The sequence below is a fragment of the Suncus etruscus genome, chromosome 4 (genome assembly GCF_024139225.1).
Source record: "Suncus etruscus isolate mSunEtr1 chromosome 4, mSunEtr1.pri.cur, whole genome shotgun sequence".
NCBI classification, from domain to species: domain Eukaryota; kingdom Metazoa; phylum Chordata; class Mammalia; order Eulipotyphla; family Soricidae; genus Suncus; species Suncus etruscus.
Window position 1 is genome coordinate 142,208,605 of NC_064851.1, and position 19,596 is coordinate 142,228,200.

Here is a 19,596-nt window from a genome sequence, read left to right on the forward strand (position 1 = left end):
TTATCACATGCCCTGCCCTTCTTGAGATTGGTAAAAGATTTGAGGCAGGGGGGTCTTGTGTAAAGTTCTTGCATTAGAAGTCCTTTTAGGGCTAAGTTCGGTATCCAGCAACAGTCCATGTTAGGAAAAGTTGGTAGGGAGGGCCACAAAGCATGAGTAAGCAGGGGTGTTGGTTGTCTTTTCCTGTCGGGAATGAGGTGTGGGTTTGAGTGGATGTCCCTTTGCTTGGGTGCTGGGTACTGGTTCGTTGGGGTAGGAGGTCAGTCTTGATGCCTAATAGATTAAGAACTGAGGGTGAAGAGTTTTAATAAATTGGAAAATCTGGATGGGATTGAGGGGTGAAGGGGTAGTCGGATTCCTAGAGGGGGGATAGGGGAAAGTATTTGAAAGGGGCAGAAAGGAAGAAAGGGGAAAATAAGATTAAATAGAAAAAAAAGGAAGAAGTAGTGAGAAGAGGTGAGAAGAGTGGGGCATGTTATTTTGCTTGAATATATTTGATGAGTAGGCTCCATAGTATAAGTCTGAAGGTCACAGTTGCTGCTTCGGTGGTCTGGCTGGTCCCATGCTTCAGGTCCTAAAACAAGGTATAACTTAGAGATAAAGGGTATGTTAAAGAGTTTTATCGAGACAATTTTGTACTGCAACCTGGGTATGGTATCTCGTGTGGCTTAGCTCCGAGATGTCATCTTAGATTATCCATCCTTTGTATCCAAGCACGCCTGTGGACAGAAAAACTGAGAGGTTACTTTAAATATAGTAAGCTTAAGGCTTTAACACCTATTATTTTGAAATACTTCCATTGGAGTCAGTGATTTCCCATGGTATTCTTTACCTGTAACCTTGTATAAGATCCCTAAGAGATTATTGTGAGCCTTTGTAGTAACAGGCTTATTACATACCTGTTCTCTCTACACTGCTGTTTCTACAGTTGCTGGTTTCTTTATGGTTTAATAAGTGGTCGAGAGTTTATGATATTCCTCTTTCATGTATGTGTTTTGGGCACTTCTGCCCAGTATATGTGTGATGTTACAGTGTTTGGAGTTATTTGATCTTTGAATATCAGTTATATATAAGGTGTAGTTTCTAGGTGCTTCAGAATAGTGCTATCATGCTGTGTTTATCTTCCATCTTCTGCCTTACTTCGTTTAACATAATGTGTTCTAGGTCCATCCATGTTGCTGCAAAGTCTGTGATTGAATCATTTCTTACTGCCATGTAGGATTCCATTGTGTATAGATACATCTTAATGATCCACTCATCTGTTGTTGGGCATCGAGGTTGGTTCCAAGACTTGGCTATTATACTGAGTGCTGCAATAAATAGTGGGTGCACACATATTTAGGGATGAATGTCCTTCCGACTTGGGGGTATATACCCAGGAGAGCAATTGCTGGGTCAAATGGCAGCTCGATTCTGAGTTCCTTGAGCACTCTCCAGACTGTTCTCCATAGGGGTTGGACTAGGGGGCATTCCCACCAGCAGCGGATGAGAGTGCCTTTCATACCGCATCCCCGCCAACAAAGATTGTTCCCATTATTTTTGATGTGAGCCATCCTCACTGGTGTAAGGTGGTACCTCATTGTTGTCTTGATTTGGATTTTCCTAATGATGAGTGAAGATGAACATGTTTTCATGTGTTTGTTGGCCATCTTTCAATCTTCTTCGGTGAAGTGTCTTTTCATTTTATCTCCCATTTTTCTATGGCTTTATTTGGTTTTGTACAGGCCTATGTCAGAAAAGAGGGAAATAAAAAAATCAACAATTTAAAGGATCACCTTAAGGAACTGGAACAACTGCAGCAAAAAAATCCAAACACAAACAGAAGTCAAGAAATAATAAAAACCAGAGCAGAAATAAACAACATAGAAACCAAGAAAACAATACAAAAAAATCAATGAGTCCAGGAGTTGTTTTTTGAAAAAATAAACAAGATAGACAAACCACTGGCAAGACTCACCAAAAACAAGAGGAAAATCACCCAAATTAATAGGATCACAAATGAAAGGGGAGAGATTACAACAGAACCCCAAGAAATACAACATATCATGAGGTCATATTATGAACAACTATACTGTTAGGCTAGAGAACCCATTAGAAATTGACAGATTCTATCGGCACAGCTCTTCACAACAGCTACAGGAAACAAACTCCATCTGGGACAGCCTTAATACTGCGGGGTCATCAACAAGGGCCAGCTCTAACATGATATCCTGACAATGAGGAAAATGTGAACAACTTGACCTGAGAGCAGATTAGCATACCTTACCAGCTAACGACAAGACAAAACCAGAAGATGCAGCACCCTTTGGTAGGCCCAAAAGCCAAGATCGTGACTTACAGATGACTGGCTACTAGAACCACGACCAGACAGTATACATCTTGGGCCCAATATAAAAGCCCTAGTTTAGGGTTTGAACTAGGACTTGCACAATAATCATGATCCCCAGTCCCAAAGGTCTGACAGAGACAACTGCAACAAAATGGGGCTTCTGGAAGCACAAAGAAAGACGCTATCCTAGGTGCCATCCTAGGTTCAGTGCAAAGACCAAGATCACCAACCACAGAAGATGGATTAAAACGACACTGAGGTAACAGAACCTCTAGAACCACAAAGACTGACTTCATCATAAGTCCCACCTCAGGATCTGTGCAGATACTGAGACCTCTAAACATAGAGCTCTGATTGTATCACCCTGGACAGAGCAGAAGTCTTCCACACACCAAAAAAACACCACTGGGAGAATAAATGATCCTGAGCAAAGGTCTAGAGCTGATCCCATGACAGTATACTCCAAGGACGGAGAAACCCCATATTTCTTAGGCCAAGTGAATTCTTTTTCGAATGACCCCAATATTTACTGTGCCAGGGCAGGAGGGGAAAAAACAAAAATACGAAAACCACAAAACCTTGGTTATTTTATATATATATTCTTCTTTCCTTCATTTATTATTGTTATTATTATTTTTATTTACCTATCTATTTTGGTCGATTTCTCTGTTTGGGTGTGACTACTGAAATCGTGGTCCCCAATTATACTTATTTTTTTTCTCTTCTTTTCTCTTCTTTCATTATGTGCTATGCCATGTTTCTTATTTCAAGACCATGGCATGTTTTTGGTTTGTTTGTTTGGTTTTGTGTGTGTGTGTGTGTGTGTGTGTTGTTTTGTTTTTCGTCTGTTTTTTGTGGTGCTTATCGATATAGCTGGAGTCCTCACTGGATAATTGACACTTTTTTTGGTACTAGTGGAGTGTTTCACCTTCTTTTTCTCCTTCATCTCCCAAATCGATGATGAGAGCCTCTAGAAGGATTCCATCCATTTTTGGAGTATTAGACTCTTACCCCAGTTTATTTATCTTCTCTTTTTCAGGCAAAATCATGCAACTTGAACTAGCTAGTCCTGCCTACAGTTAGAGGGGGAGATAAGGGAGGCATCAAGACCAAACAGGTGCAAGACTACTGAGTAGTGGGTTGGATACAGAGGGGACCACATATTCTAGCCGCCCTGAGGGTGAGGGAAGAGGAAATGGGAGATAGGACAAAAACGGAGGTGTAGGGAGGACAATTTGGTGATGGAAATCCCCCCTGATTTTATGTAAATATGTACCTAAAATGTTATTGTCAACAATATGTAAGACACTATGATCAAAATAAAATTATATTAAAAAAAAGAAATTGACAGATTCTTGGAAAAATACCAGCTACCAAGACTGGAAACTGAAGATCTAGAAAACCTAAACAGGCCAATCACTTCAGAGGAAATCGAAGATGTAATTAAGAAACTACCTAAGAACAAAAGCCCAGGTCCAGATGGTTTTACAGGTGACTTCTATCAAAGACTTACTACCATTGATCCATAGGCTCTTCCAAACCATATAAAAGACAGGAACACTCCCGAACTCCTTTTATGAGGCTAATATCACACTCATCCCCAAAGATGGCAAAGACAGCACCAAGAAAGAAAACTACAGACCAATCTCACTAATGAACAATGATGCAAAAATTCTCAACAAAATTTTAGCAAACCGAATCCAGCACTACATCAGAAAGATTATACACCATGACCAAGTAAGTGAGTTTCGTCCCAGGGATGCAAGGTTGGTTCAACATACGAAAATCAATCAACATCATACACCACATTAACAATAAGAAAAACAAAAACCACATGATCAGATCAATTGATGTAGAGAAGTGTTTGACAAAATTCAACACCCATTCATGTTGAAAACACTCAGCAAAATAGGGTTAGAAGGAACTTTTCTCAAGATAGTTACAGCTATCTATGAAAAGCCCACAGCCAAAATTATCCTCAATGGCAAAAAATTGAAAGCATTTCCACTAAGGTCAGGAACTAGGCAAGGCTGTCCACTCTCTCCACTTTTATTTAATATAATCTTAGAAGTCCTAGCAATAGCAATTCGTCAAGAGAAGGGAATCAAAGGAATCCAAATTAGGAAAGAGGAACTCAAACTATCCCTCTTTGCAGATGATATGATGATATACATAGAAAACCCTAAAGAGCCCACAGTAAAACTTCTAGAAATAATTAACCAATACAGCAAAATAGCTGGCTACAAAGTGAATACACAAAAGACAGTAGCATTTCTCTACACAAATAATGAAGTAGAGGAGAGAGAAATTAAGAATTTAATTTCATTTAAAATAGTAACAAAAAGCATTAAGTACCTAGGAATCAACCTTACAAGGGAAGTGAAGAACTTATACCAGGGAACTTTCAAAACACTTCAGAAAGAAATTGAAGAGAATCTAAGGAAATGGAAGAACATCCATGCTCATGGGTAGGTAGAATCAACATAGTCAAAATGACTATCTTACCCAAACTCCTATATAGATTTAATGCAATTCCCATCCAAATTCAGATATCATTATTTAAAGACTTAGAACACTCAATCATAAAATTCATCTGGAACCACAAAAGACCCAGGATAGCCAAACACATTCTAAAATACAAGAAGCTGGGTGGCATTTTGCTACCTAACCTGAAGCTATACTATAAAGCCATAGTGATCAAAACAGCATGGTACTGGTACAAGGACAAAGACCAGGGGGTTAGAATAGAATTTCCAGACATAAGCCGCCATGCGGCTTTCTGGGGACCCCAGCCAGCAGGGTGAAGGGGATGAATGCCGCAACTTATTCGTGGATTTGCTGAGGCCGACCTGATCCGAAATGTCTGTGGAAAAATCTGTAGAGGTTAGAAAGAACGGCCTAAGTCTTGTTGCTGATCAAAGGCAAATTTATTAGGCGGGCAAGCACTTATATATTTTTTACACAAAGGGAGGCATGTCTCAAAAACTATTGGTCATTTCGAACCAGCTTTTATCCAATTATATTCCAAGCATAGGCACATAACCAAAAATGAACAAAGGTACTTAACATTAAACCTATGGGGCATACAAGCATTGGTTAATTCAAACAAGCTTTTCACCAATTATATGCTTATTACAGGTATTTTGCCAAAAAGGGAAAAAGGATAGAGTGTGCCTTGTTAAGCACAACCCATAGGAGGTGGGGAGGGGTAAAAGGGGAAGGCATAACTCAATGACTGATCCTAGCAATCTTTAACTTAACCAGAATCAGAGACATATAAGGAAATACTATCTACACCTTGTCCTTGGCCTCATGGCCCTGTGGTTAGCACAAGGGGCTATCTTTTGTTGCAAGATTTCCTATTTGCTCATGGGCTAAGAACCTGTCGATGGTCACGTATACAGCTCAGTGGAACTTTCCACAGAGACAGAGGCTAAGGTTGATGGCATCCATATTTTTATGCAGCTAGAGCAGTCTCCCACACCCCCAGACATATTGTCAACTAATATTTGACAAAAGAGCCAAGAACTTGAAATGGGACAAAGAAAGTCTTTTCAACAAATGGTGTTGGTAAAACTGGAAAACCACATGTAAGAAATTGAAAATTGACCCATACCTCACCCCATATACAAAAGTCAACTCAAAATGGATCAAAGACCTCGAAATCAGACTGGTAACCATAAAGTTTATTGAGGAAAATAGGCAGAACACTTGAAGACCTATATATCAAAAGAGTTGCCAATGGCAAGAACTTTAGCATCAAACATAAACAAATGGGACTACACCAAACTAAAAAGGTTCTGCATGGCAAAAGAAACCATACTCGACACAAGAAGACATTTAACCAAATGGGAAAAATATCTTTGCACTCAACGTGTCAGATAAAGGGCTGATATCCAGAATATACAAAGCACTCAGAAAGATAAGCTCCACAAAACCAAATTTTAATATTTCTAATTAAAAAGAAAGCTTTTTTATATTTGGATAGATCAATCTGTGGTTGCCAATTGGTAAGAACTGGATATGCTTGGCATCTAAAGAGCAGTATTTGAAATTCTTATGGGTAGGGCCAGAGTGATAGCAAGCAGTAGAGTCTTGCAGGCAGCCAACGGGGGACTGACCTGGGTTCAATTTCTGGTACCCCATATGGTCCCCAAAGCCTGCCAGGAGCTATTTGAGCCCGGAATCAGGAGTAACCTCTGAGCGCTACTGTGTATGGCCCAAAAATTAAAACCAAAATAAAACACAAAGAATTTCTTATGTGTGTTAGATAATTTTTTGTATTAGTGCTAATGAATCTCATTTCTGGATACTGTCAGAGCACTTTCTAAAATCCATAACAATCAAAGTTATCAGTTGTAAAAGAGTACATTTTAGCATTTCTAAACTTAAATGATATAATATGTTTATGTCACCAGATATTTGAGTATTCAAATTTGAACTCTAATTATTAATTTGTCTAAAATATTGATCAATACCTTCTGTTATAATTGATTAAATATATATTTTCATTCTTTGCTCAAATAACACAGGTCCTAGAGTTAGCTGGAAGGAAATGAGAAAAGATCTTAGAAGAATGGAAAACAAAAATTAAGTCATGAAGTATGACTTATTTGGTCAACATGCCTGCACTGCAATCTAAATATAGTCAAGTTCTAAGCACTATACTCCAGGTGGAAAAGAGCACATCTGGATTGAAGCAGGCTCATGCTCACAGAATAACATCTGAAAACAATGACTAAAAGTATTATTGTATGTGTCTTGCATTAAACTTGTTCAATAGTTCTTCCTGAAACTGCATTTTATCTTGTACTAATAATTGAAATATATTTATCTCTTTAGAGAAAAACCAAGTGTCTATATAATTAACCTATTTTTATGGGCTTTTTTAAAATATATTTCTCATAAAGTTGAATCTACTTAAAATTGCATCAGGTAACTAAAGTAATTGACCAGACTTTCAAATTATTTCTATCACAATTGAGTTCAACATATTTATTTAAAGTAAATTATAATTATAGCCAAAAAAAAAGGAGGGAGACCCAAGGATGAAGAATCTTAAGGTCTAGATTCTACTGCTACCTCTAAGGGTGATCTTGAATGGCATTACTATTGCTCATGATCATGACACTTAAGATTTTCTTCATCCTAAGATCAGAAAGTTTGGCAGAGTATATAAAGACACTAGATTTAAAAATAATAGCCTCTAATAAGATTGATTCAAAAAGGTGATTTAGCTTTATATAAAACGTTAATTCTGGAAGTGGATACAAAGGCTGGTTAACCAGCTTTGAAAATTGATACCACTAAATTGTCCAGTAGAAATGTCTAAAGTAGTATCTTTCATGACATATACATGTTACTACACAGAAAAAAATTTTAGAATAGCATAGATTAAAAAATATTTTCTAAGCCTTTAACCAATGCTTTATGAGGTTTATAGTTATGAGAATATATTCAACTTGGCATCATTGTCATGTTCAGCTAGCTATTTGGAAAGAGAAAGTGCCATACTGAACCTTTCAAAAAAATCCTGGTTTACTTTGCTCTTCCTTCTATAGGAAAATCATATTAAAGATTAAATAGCTTAAATAAAATAAGTTAATAAATTTGCCTCCAAGCCAGTCATATCCCCATGTGAGTCAATGCACAGTCTAATGGGACCAGCAATTGTTTTGTCCCAATCTTACTTAAGCTCCCTTTGCATTAAACAATAAGGAATTTTGCAATTTTTTCACTACATGAATCAAACTGAAAGTTGTCATGGAAAGTAAAGTTAGGAGGAGATAGATAATAATGATTTTTCTCATATGCTGAATATATAAACCAACAGCAAATAATAAATAACCAAAGCACCAAAATATAAGAACACAATCTACAGAAAAACTATTAGGGAAATATGAAGTTCGGAAGTGGGGTGGAGATGGTGACAGTAGATGGGAGAGGGGTTTGAAGGGAAGTGAACCTGAGGAAATGGTGAAAGGAAAGAGCCCTATTGTGGATAGTTTGATGTTAGAATATTTTTATATAACACCCTATTATGTCACTCTTGTAAAATTGCAAACCAAAAGACAAAATGAAATTAAAAAAAATTCAGGTTGCTCATGTCTTAGTTTCATTACAGTGATTTTCTTCTTTCTGGGGATAAGTTCTGATATAGTGTTCAAGAAATCCAAAAGCCAATCACTAAAAACTTGGCCAACTACAGAAGTAGTTCAATGAAAGTACTACAGTAGTGCATAGTCCTTGTGGGTTCAAAAATGTCAAAGAATGAGCTAGACTCAGCTAAAATGTGAGCAATGGGCTAGAGGAAATTTGTCCAAATACCACTGTCTACTTCAGCAAAGGTCTGATCATATACATGTGCAGGTGGTCCACATGCTGCAGCAGTAGCTGGACCTCACAACGATTTGTGGGAATTAGATTCTCCAATTATCTGCAATTTATTCATAGTGGATTGGTCAGTAAATATCAATTGCATGGATTTTCTTTTTCTTTTTTTTTCTTTTTTGTTTAACACTGTGATTACGAAGTTGATTATGTTTAGTTTCCATCTTACAATGTACACCACTCTTCATCTGTGAACATTTCCTGCCACCTATGTCCCCATATTCTCCTAAAAATATTGTTTTTTTTACTTTAGAGATAGATTAATTGGTTTTTCTTTGTAAGGTATAAAGTATCTGAATTTAACAGTATTATTTCTACTAAGGTTCTAGCTTTAAATTGCTAATATTCATGAAAAACATATATGGATGAAATGACAATGATTTTTTGGGATTATTTTCATGTAACCAACAGTAGCAACAGTAGCAACATTAGAGGTACTGAGAGGTGGAGGCAATTGACAAAACTAAATTTTAAAAACTGTGATTGTTGAAGCTCGGCTATGGATAAGTAAAGCTTAGTTACAAGATCCTCTCAACCTAGAGTTAGAGTAGCTGGGGCCAACTCTTACGCTTCAAATTTTTTTTACTTAGGTACATTACTGTGAACAATAGGAACAAATGTGAACATTGATAAAATGACTTTTCTGTGGCCGGAGCGATTGCACAACGCTAGGGTTTTTGTCTTGCACGTGGCTATTGTTTTATTTCCCCAGCATCCATATAGTCCCCCAAGCCAGAAAGCAATTTCTGAGCACATAGCTAGGAGTAAACCTTAGTGTCACCGGGGTGTGACTCCCCCCCCCAAAAAAAAGATTTTCTAAATGTTTGATGTCAATAGGATAAATACATAATCCTTAGGGTGAAAAAATGATTATTCACTAAGAGTATACCAACAATTAGAATTCTATCTCAATATGTAGCTGGGTTGACAAAATCACTGTATCCACAGGATAAAATTAAAACTTAAACATTTTGAATGAAAAATAAAATCATATTATAATTATCTATTATTTGATAGGCTATCATTCTGAAACAATTGAACAAAATTTGGGACTATTAAATAAAATATGGGTTAAGATTTTGGCTTGGAGGACTTCAGGGGAAACTCCTATCTCTGTCTACCTGAGACTCAGCTTCTGAATCCCCGAACATTTCCTCAGAGGCATAGGGAGCGTACCCTCCAAAAAAACTGCATTTTGAAGCTGAGTGAGTAATTCTGGCTACAGGATCGCTCTGCCCTGCTGTGCCTTTGTTCACTCTGAGGAGTGTCAACTAGAGGCAGTAGAAGAGCATGGCCACTTCACTTCGTGGTGGCTGCGCACTCCTTCTAATCAATGAACCCCACCACAACACGCAGGAAAAACCACACTACAAGCTTGACAATGGGGAAACCTCGCAGGCAAACACCATGCACAGAGAATGAAGATGAAAGCTCGGATGACCTAATAAATTCCAACCACCTGATTAACCTCTCGGATAAGGAACTTAAAATAGCAATATGGAAATGTTTGTAGAACTCAAAGAAAGCATAGATCGATCTGAACCAGAACACAATAAACAGAAATCAGAAAACTCCAAACTGAAATAACAGATCTAAAAAACATGGTTGCTCAACTGAAAAACTCAATGGATGGCGTCACCAGCAGGGTATAGAAGCTGAGGAGAGAATCGGAGTACTGGAAGATTTGATGCAGAAAAACAACAAACAGAAGAAATTGGAAAAGAACCTTAAGACAAAAGAACAGGTAATAGAAAAAGTACTCAAGGAATGTGAACAGATGAAAATAGAAGTCTTTGATAAACTCAACAGAAACAAAATAAGAATCAATGGAGTCCCAGAGACCCAGGTAGGAGATTTCCAGGAAGAATCAACTGTCAAAGACATCATCAAAGAGATACTCCTAGAGTTAAAGACTACATGCAATCAAATCCTGCATGTCCCGAATAGTACCAGCTAAAAGAGACCCAAAGAAAAACACCCCAAGACACGTCCTCATTACAATGACAAATCCCACAGATAGAGATAGAATACTGAAAGCAGCAAGATCAAAAAGGGAAATTATATTCAAAGGGAGCATCCCTAAGACTTACAAGCGAGACATGTCACAAGAAACTCTCAAGGCCAGAAGACAGTGGTGGGATATTGTGACCAAGACTGAATGAAATGAATGCCTCACTAAGAATATTGCACCCAGCCTGACTCACGTTCAGGTTTGAAGGAAGAATGCATAGCTTTATGGATAAACAACAGCATGGAAACTTCCACAGATGATAAACCAGCTTAAATGGAAAAACTGACAGTCTACTCTAAGACAATAGAGACCAACAAACACAGCAAACTTATCTACAAAGATGACATTAAATCCTATGACAATCATCTCCCTCAAATGTATATGGACTAAATTCACCAATTAAAAGACACAGAGTGGCAAAATGGGGTCAAACAAAGACTAATCAAACCTTCTGCTAGCCTACAAGAAACACATCTAAATAGTCAGAACAAATAGACTCAAACAAAGGCTGGAGGAAAATCATCCAAGCAAACAACTCCCTCAAAAAGCTGGGGTGGCCATATTAATATCTGATGACACCAACTTTCTACTCAAAAAGTGGTAAGGGACAAAGATGGACACTATGTACTAATTAAGGGATATGTGCAACAGAAAGAAATCAGACTATTAAACAAGAGAGACCAGCAAATTATCTAATACAATTTACTGACAAATCTGAAAGAAGAAATCAATAATAATACAATCATTGTGGAGATTTTAACATGGCCCTATCAACACTTGATAGGTCAACCAGACTGAAACCCAACAAAAACATACTAGCCCTGAAAAGAGTTATGGAAGAAAGAGGACTAGTACATATATACAGGACACTCCATCCCAAAAAAAACCTGGTTACACATTCTTTTCCAATGTACATGGGTCATTCTCCAGAATAGATTACATGCTGACACATAAAACATACCTTCATAAAATCAAGAGGATAGAAATCTTTCAGGCTACCTTTGCTGACCGACAAGGCTCTGAAATTAGATGTGAACTACAAAGCCACACAGAAGAAAAACTTTAACAATTGGAAATTAAACACCCTGCTACTGAACAACCAGTAGGTCCAAGAAGAAATAAAAAAGGAAATCAAAACTTTCCTTGAAAAAATTATAATGAAGACACAAACTGCCAGAATCTATGGGACACAGCAAAAACAATCCTGAGAGGAAAATTTATAGCTCTGCAAGCACGTAACAGGAAGGAAGAAGGAGCATACATGAATAGCTCATAAAATTATAAAATGACTAACAAAAGGAACCAAAAATAGGAGAACAGAAGGAAAATAATAAAGCTGAAAGCAAAAATCAATGATTGGAAAACAAAAAGCAATCCGAAAGATCAACGAAAGCAAAGCTGTTTTTTTGAAAAATAAACAAGATTGATAGACCATTGGCAAAACTCACAAAGAAAGAGAGAGAGAAATCTAATAACTCATATTAGAAATAAAAGGGGGACATCATGACAAATATTGCACAGATCCAAAGGGTAATCAGAGACTACTTTGAGAAACATTATGCTACTAAACATGAGAATCTAGAATAAATGAAAAAATTCTTGGACACTTATAACCTTCCACATTTATGTAAGGAGTATGTAGCATATCTATACACCCCCATCACTACTGAGGAAATTGAAACTGCAATCAAAACATATGCCAACAAGAAAAGCAAGGCCCAGATGGTTTTCCTAATGAATTTTTCCAAAATCTTTCAAGAGGATCTACTACCAATCCTAGCCAAGCTCTTCCATGAAATTGAAAAAACGGGAACACTCCAAAACAGATTTTATGAAGCCAACATCATCTTGTTACCAAAACCAGACAGAGATGCTGCCAAAAAGGAAAATTACAGACCAATATCCCTGATGAATGCTGATGCAAAGATCTTCAACAAAATCCTGGCAAATAGGATCCAATGCATCATCAAGAAGATTATACACTACAACCAAGTAGGTTTCATCCCAGGAATGCAAGGATGGTTTAACATCGTAAAACTATTAACAACATACACAACATCAACAATAAGAAAAATAAAAATCACATGATCATATCAATAGATGTAGAGAAAGCATTTGATAAGGTCCAACACCCATTCTTGATCAAAACTATGAGCAAGATGGGAATGGAAGGAAGCTTTCTCAATCTAGATGAAGCCATCTACCACAAGCCAATGACAAATATTATCCTCAATGGAGAAAAACTAAAATCCTTTCCTCTAAATTCTGGTACAAGACAAGGCTGTCCACTCTCACCACTCCTCATCAACATAGTACTGGAAGTTCTTGCTATAGCGATCAGGGAAGAAAAAAGATATAAAGGGAATCCAGATAGGAAAGGAATAAGTCAAGCTCTCATTGTTTGCAGATGACATGATACTCTACTTAAAAAACCCTAAAGACTCTACCAAAAAGCTTCTAGAAACAATAGATTCATATAGCAAGGTGGCAGGCTACAAAATCAACCTACAGAAATCAATGGCCTTTTTATACACCAATAATGATAGGGAAGAGATGGATTTCAGGAAGGCAATCCCATTCACAATAGTGCCACACAAACTCAAATATCTTGGAGTCAACTTGACCAAAGACATGAAGGACCTATACAAAGAAAACTATAAAGCCCTGCTCCAAGATATAAGAGAGGACACGTGGAAATGGAAACACATACCCTGCTCATGGATTGGCAGGATTAACATCATTATAATGGCAATACTCCCCAAAGCATTTTACAGATTTAATGTGATCCTCTTAAAATACCCATAACATTCTTCAAAGAAGTGGATCAAACACTTATAAAGTTCATCTGGAACAATAAACACCCTCGAATAGATAAAGCACTCCTAGGGAAAAGGAAAATTGGAGGCATTACTTTCCCCAACTTTAATCTGTACTACAAAGCAATAGGTATCAAATCAGCATGGAATTGGAATAAAGACAGACCCTCAGATCAGTGGAATAGGCTTGAGTTCTCAGAGAACATTCCCCAGACATACAATTACCTAATTTTTGACAAAGGAGCAAGAAATCCTAAGTGGAGCAGGGAAAATCACTTCAACAAGTGGTGCTGACAGAACTGTTTAGCCCCTTGGAAAAAAAGCGAACATAGACCCCCAGTTAACATCATGTACAAAGATAAAATCCAAATGGATTAAAGACCTTGAATCAGACCAGATACCATAAGGTATATAGAACAACACGTCGGTAAAACACTGCATGACATTGAGACTAAAGGCATCTTCAAGGAGAAAACTGCACTTTCCAAACAAGTGGAAGCAGAGATTAACAGATGAGAATACAATAAACTGAGAAGCTTCTGCACCTCAAAAGAAATAGTGCCCAGGATACAAGAGTCACCCACTGAGTGGGAGAAACTATTCACCCAACACCCTTCAGATAAGGGGCCTAATATCTAAAATATACAAGGCACTGACAGAACTTTAGAAGAAAAAAAATCTAATCCCATCAAAAAATGGGGAGAAGAAATGAATAAACACTTTGATAATAAAGAAATACAAATGGCCAAAAGGTACATGAAAAAATGCTCCTCATCCCTCATCATCAGGGAGATGCAAATCAAAAAAAATGATGAGATATCACCTCACACTGCAAAGATTGGCACACATCACAAGGAATGAGAACAATGAGTGCTGGCGGGATGTGGAGAGAAAGGAACTCTTATCCACTGCTGGGTGGAATACCGCCTAAAACAGCCTCTATGGAAAGCGATATGGAGGTTCCTTCAAAATCTGGAAATTGAGCTCCCATTCGACCCAGCTATTCCACTCCTAGGGATATACCCTAAGAACACAAGAATACAATACAAAAACCCTATTCACAATAGCCAGGCTCTGGAAACAACCAAGATGCCCTTCAACAGAAGAATGGCTAAAGAAACTGTGGTACATATACACAATGGAATATTATGCAGCCGGTCAGGAGAAATGAAGCCATGAAATTTTCCTATACATGGATGTACATGGAATCTATCATGCTGAGTGAAATAAGTCAGAGGGAGAGAGAGAGAGACGCAGAATAGTCTCACTCATCTATGGGTTTTTAAGAAAAATAAAATTCATTTTTGTAACAATCCTCAGAGACAATGAGAGGAGGGCTGGAACACCAGATCACTCCATAAAGCTCACCACAAAGAGTGGTGAGTACAGCTATAGAAATAACTACACAGAGAACTACCATAATTAAGTGAATGAATGAGGAAACTCGAAAGCCTGTCTGGAGTACAGGTGGGGGTGGGGTGGGATGGAGGGAGATTTGGGGACATTGGTGGTGGGAATGTTGCATTGGTGAAGGGGGGTGATCTTACATGACTGAAACCTAATCACAATCATTTATGTATCAAGATGTCCAAATAAAGAAGAAAAAAAATAAAAATCAAGAAATCAAATTACAAAAAAATGATTTTGACTTGATGTTATGTTATTAAATGTTTTTAGGTTTTTAGATTTTTGTTTATTTGTATGTGTGCCACACTTGACAATGTTCAGGTATTATTTCTGCCTCTATTCATAGCTGGAAAGAGTAGCATACAGATTGCTGCTGATTGAAAAGTGGTCAGCTGCATGGAAGTTAAATGCTACCAGTTTACATATATATTATTCATATATATGTATATATATATATTATATTTATATATTGTAACTGATTTAAGAGACAATTGAGAAAAAAAACTCTGAATGTCAGTGGTCTTGGTACCTGTACTTGTATCATGTTAGGGGTAGTTTCATAAAATAGAAGGCTGGTTTCTTCTGAACCTTCAATGATGTCCCTGAGTGCGAATAGGCCATCTCATTTTATATGTATATAATTATGCATTAAAAGAAAAGATTTGCTGAATTTCTGAAGACTGTAGGAAATTGCTTCTTTTCCAGAAAAGAAGGGTTTTTTTTTGTTGTTGTTGTTAATTTTGGGGGTGTGTGTGTATACACTGCTAACTGCACTCAAGGATCACTCCTGGCAGAGCTTTGAGGACCATTTGGGATATGAGGGATTGAACCCCTGTTCATTGTGTGCAAGACAAAGTACCCTACCTGCTATACTATCATTCCTGCCTCATATTTATATGCGAATATCTTACCATTTTACTCTTCTTGTTATATTCATTTTTATTAATTCCTTCCCAGGTAGAAAGGATAGACTTCTTTAAACTTTCTTGAAAATAAACTAGCCATTAAGTAGTTGTGAGTTTGTTTTTGTGAGACACATGACAGGATACGTTGATCCATGCAAATAAATAGAGCAAAGATTTCATTTATACCAATTAGACAGGATCAACTTCAGCCATTAAAATAATTGATAAGAATCCCCACCAGTTTTCAATTTATATATAATACTTATCCTTGTGTAATGAAAATATTAATTATCACATTGAAATGTGACCAGTATAAGGCAGTACCAATACCAATTCCTATAAACATCATGTAAAAAAATGAAACTATGTAAAATTCCTGAAAGCCCTATTAATGGAGAGTGAGGGAGAAAACCAGAGTTTTAACAATTTTGTGAAACGTGTACATGATGGCAAATATGCTACCTGCAGTAGCTCAAACATGCAAATAACATGCACATTTATTTTCAAAGTTTTAGTGTCAAAAATAATCTCAATATTATGTTGTTAACTCTTTATTTTTTGAAGCAAGATACATTTTATTGAAACATATTTAGAATAATGTGAGGAATTGGGAAGAAAAAAGTATGTCTTCTAGAGAGAACACAGGCTTCTATAGAGGAGAAATAGGCAAGCAAAGAAACACAGGCAAGCAAGCAACATATATGTTTAAAGGGAGAACATATACTTAAAGACCTTAGACTTAGAGAAAAGAACATAGAATTGAATGTGAGTGTTAAGTTAGAAAAGCTACTACAATACTTGAAACTACTACAATATCAGAAAAAGTAACTTATTTTCAAGGAACAATGAAAATAGTAAAAGAAATGATTACCCATGGTTAAATAATAGGTGTAAAATGCCTAGTGAATGTAATTCAGTCAGCCAATATGGTGCAGGGAATAGAGACAAATGGTGTAGTTCTCACAGAATTGCTTGATTACCTAAAAGTATTTACTATGATTTCCAAAGTAAGAGGCAAGTCTTTTAAAAAGAACAATTTCAGCTATACTCTGGGGCTATTAATTGAATAAACCAAAAAATAATAACATTTTTTCAGGATCATATTGCCTGATAAAACTGTGATCCAATCTAAGAAATTTCTTACTATCTTTTTGGAACTAAAAGAAAAATACAAGAATACAATACAAAATTCCTTCCTCACACATATATTTATTGCAGCACTATTCACAATAGCCAGGCTCTGGAAACAACCAAGATGCCCTTCAACAGATGAATGGCTAAAGAAACTGTGGTACATTTACACAATGGAATATTATGCAGCTGTCAGGAGAGATGAAGTCATGAAATTTTTCTATACATGGATATACATGTAATCTATTATGCTAGTGAAATAAGTCAGGGAGAAAGAAAGACGCAGAATAATCTCACTCATCTATGGGTTTTTAAGAAAATGAAAGACTTTTTTTGCAATAATCCTCAGAGACAAAGAGAGAGTGGCTGGACCTTCCAGCTCACTTCATGTAGCTCACCACAAATAGTTGGTGAGTGCAGTTAGAGAAATAAACTACACTTGAGAACTATCATAACCTTGTGAATGAATGAGGGAAACTGGAAAGCCTGTCTATAATACATGTGGGGGTAGGGTGGAGGGAGATCTGGGACTTTGGTGGTGGGAATATTGCACTGGTGAACAGGGATGTTCTTTTCATGACTAAAATCTAATCACAATCATGTTTGTAATCAAGGTGTTTAAAAAAGTTATAAAAAAGATGGGAAAAAAGAAAAATATTATATAATCACCAATTTTTTCATTAATAGGAAGCTAACTGAAGAACTGATCTAATCATAAAAGAGCATTTTCTCTAATATATTGTATGTGGACAAGCAAGATAAGCTTTTTCCAATAGTAAATTGACACAAAAATATTGAATTATGAGGACTTTCCCAAGAGAATTGATATATACGTAAAGAATCTAACCTCTTTCAGAAAACGGGCTAATCTACATCTTCCCAGTGAAATTACAAGTTGCCAAAAACTAGTGAAAAAATATCCTGTATTTTCCAACTAATCACCTTGTGCATTAAAATACAAAGTTTGCTTTATTTACAATCTGCCTAATATAATATCTGTAATCAACGTTTGAAATAAAAGCCATCTTTAGGCTTGATACAAAGTTTTTTCAGTATTATCTTTAATGCAGATGTTACCATTCTTTTCTTTGCTTGAGTTTTTTGTTTCATTTTTGGGTAAATACCTGTTTGTACTCATGATTTACTCCTGTCTCCTGTTGCTTTCCCAGATATCACTCTTCAAGATGATACTGGACACCAACATCAAAGTTGGGTTGCTGCATGTAAGGCATGCACTTTATTATCTCTCTGACCCCTGACTTGATATTTTCCCAATAGGACTGTTGTGTTGTCTTTCTTAGAAAAATATGTGAGGACTCCCTTTGTGTAAATAGAATAAGACGGGGGTGGGGTGGGGCTGGGGGCTAGAAGAAATTGCACAGCAGTAAGGCATTTGCCTTGCCCACAAACGACCATGGTACAGACCGGACCTGGTTAGATCCTCTGCATCCCATATGTCCCCTGATTTGCCAGAAATGGTTTTTGAGTCAAAGCCAGGAGTTAACTCTGAGCACTGCCAGTCATGGCCAAACACCCCCCACCCCCCCCACACACACAATGAAAAACAGCTATTTAATGTCAAAAAGGTAATAGAACTGTTTCCAGACATATTGTTTCTCTTTGGTTTCTTTCAAAGTATAGGAACTAACTCATCTTTTAAAAATTACCTTTTAAAAATTATTTATTTTTGAAAAGAAAAAATGCTTATTTACACTACATTCCAAAGTAATGTCTGATCTAGTTTGAGTTGTAGTTGATTAAGAATTTTATGAACATTTTACTCTCAAAAAATCATGTATCATCACATTTTCATATAAAAGAGTTTTAGTCACCAGTCTCTTCTCCGAGTATGTTTAATCATTTATAACCTTATTTGTAGCTTATTTCCCAGTATAAATTTATCTTGAATTGGTCCTGGAGCAGAATGCCTGACAGATAGAGGCAGGGAACTAATGAAGTTAGTGTTTCAACTGTGCTTGCTCTTCAGGATATAACCCCATTAAGTTATGTTAGATTGAGGGAGAGTCTTCAACATAAAAAGATTATGAAGAGAAATACAAATAAGTAGGTGGATGAAAGCTTTCTATATGAGGTCTCAATGTTAGGAATTTCCATTGTTTATACAATTTTGTCCTAGAACTTTCTAAATAATATTTTTGAGTATCTCTTATCATCTGTTAATCAAAAATATATTTCTGATCTTGATCTCATTTCAATCACCCTTGATGAATTAGATGTAAATAAAATACTTTTATTATAGGACATTTTATATTTGATTTCAGATCATTGGCATGCACATAAATATTTTAAAGTACAAGAAGTCATATATTTTAACTTTGAAATTTTAAGAGATATATAGCAGCACTTTAATCTTTAAGTTTAAATACTGAATGAAAGTATAAATATTAAAGGATGATACTCTTAAAAATACTTTAAGGCCAAATACTTTTTCCAATAATTCACAGACAGATCATCTAGAAATATTTAAAATTCCTTTCCTGAAAATTTCCAGTATTTATATAGATTTGTGATAAGAGATTTGGTAAAGAAATATTTCTCTATTTGATATTCTAATAAGTTATTTTATATGATATCCTAGGTTTCAAA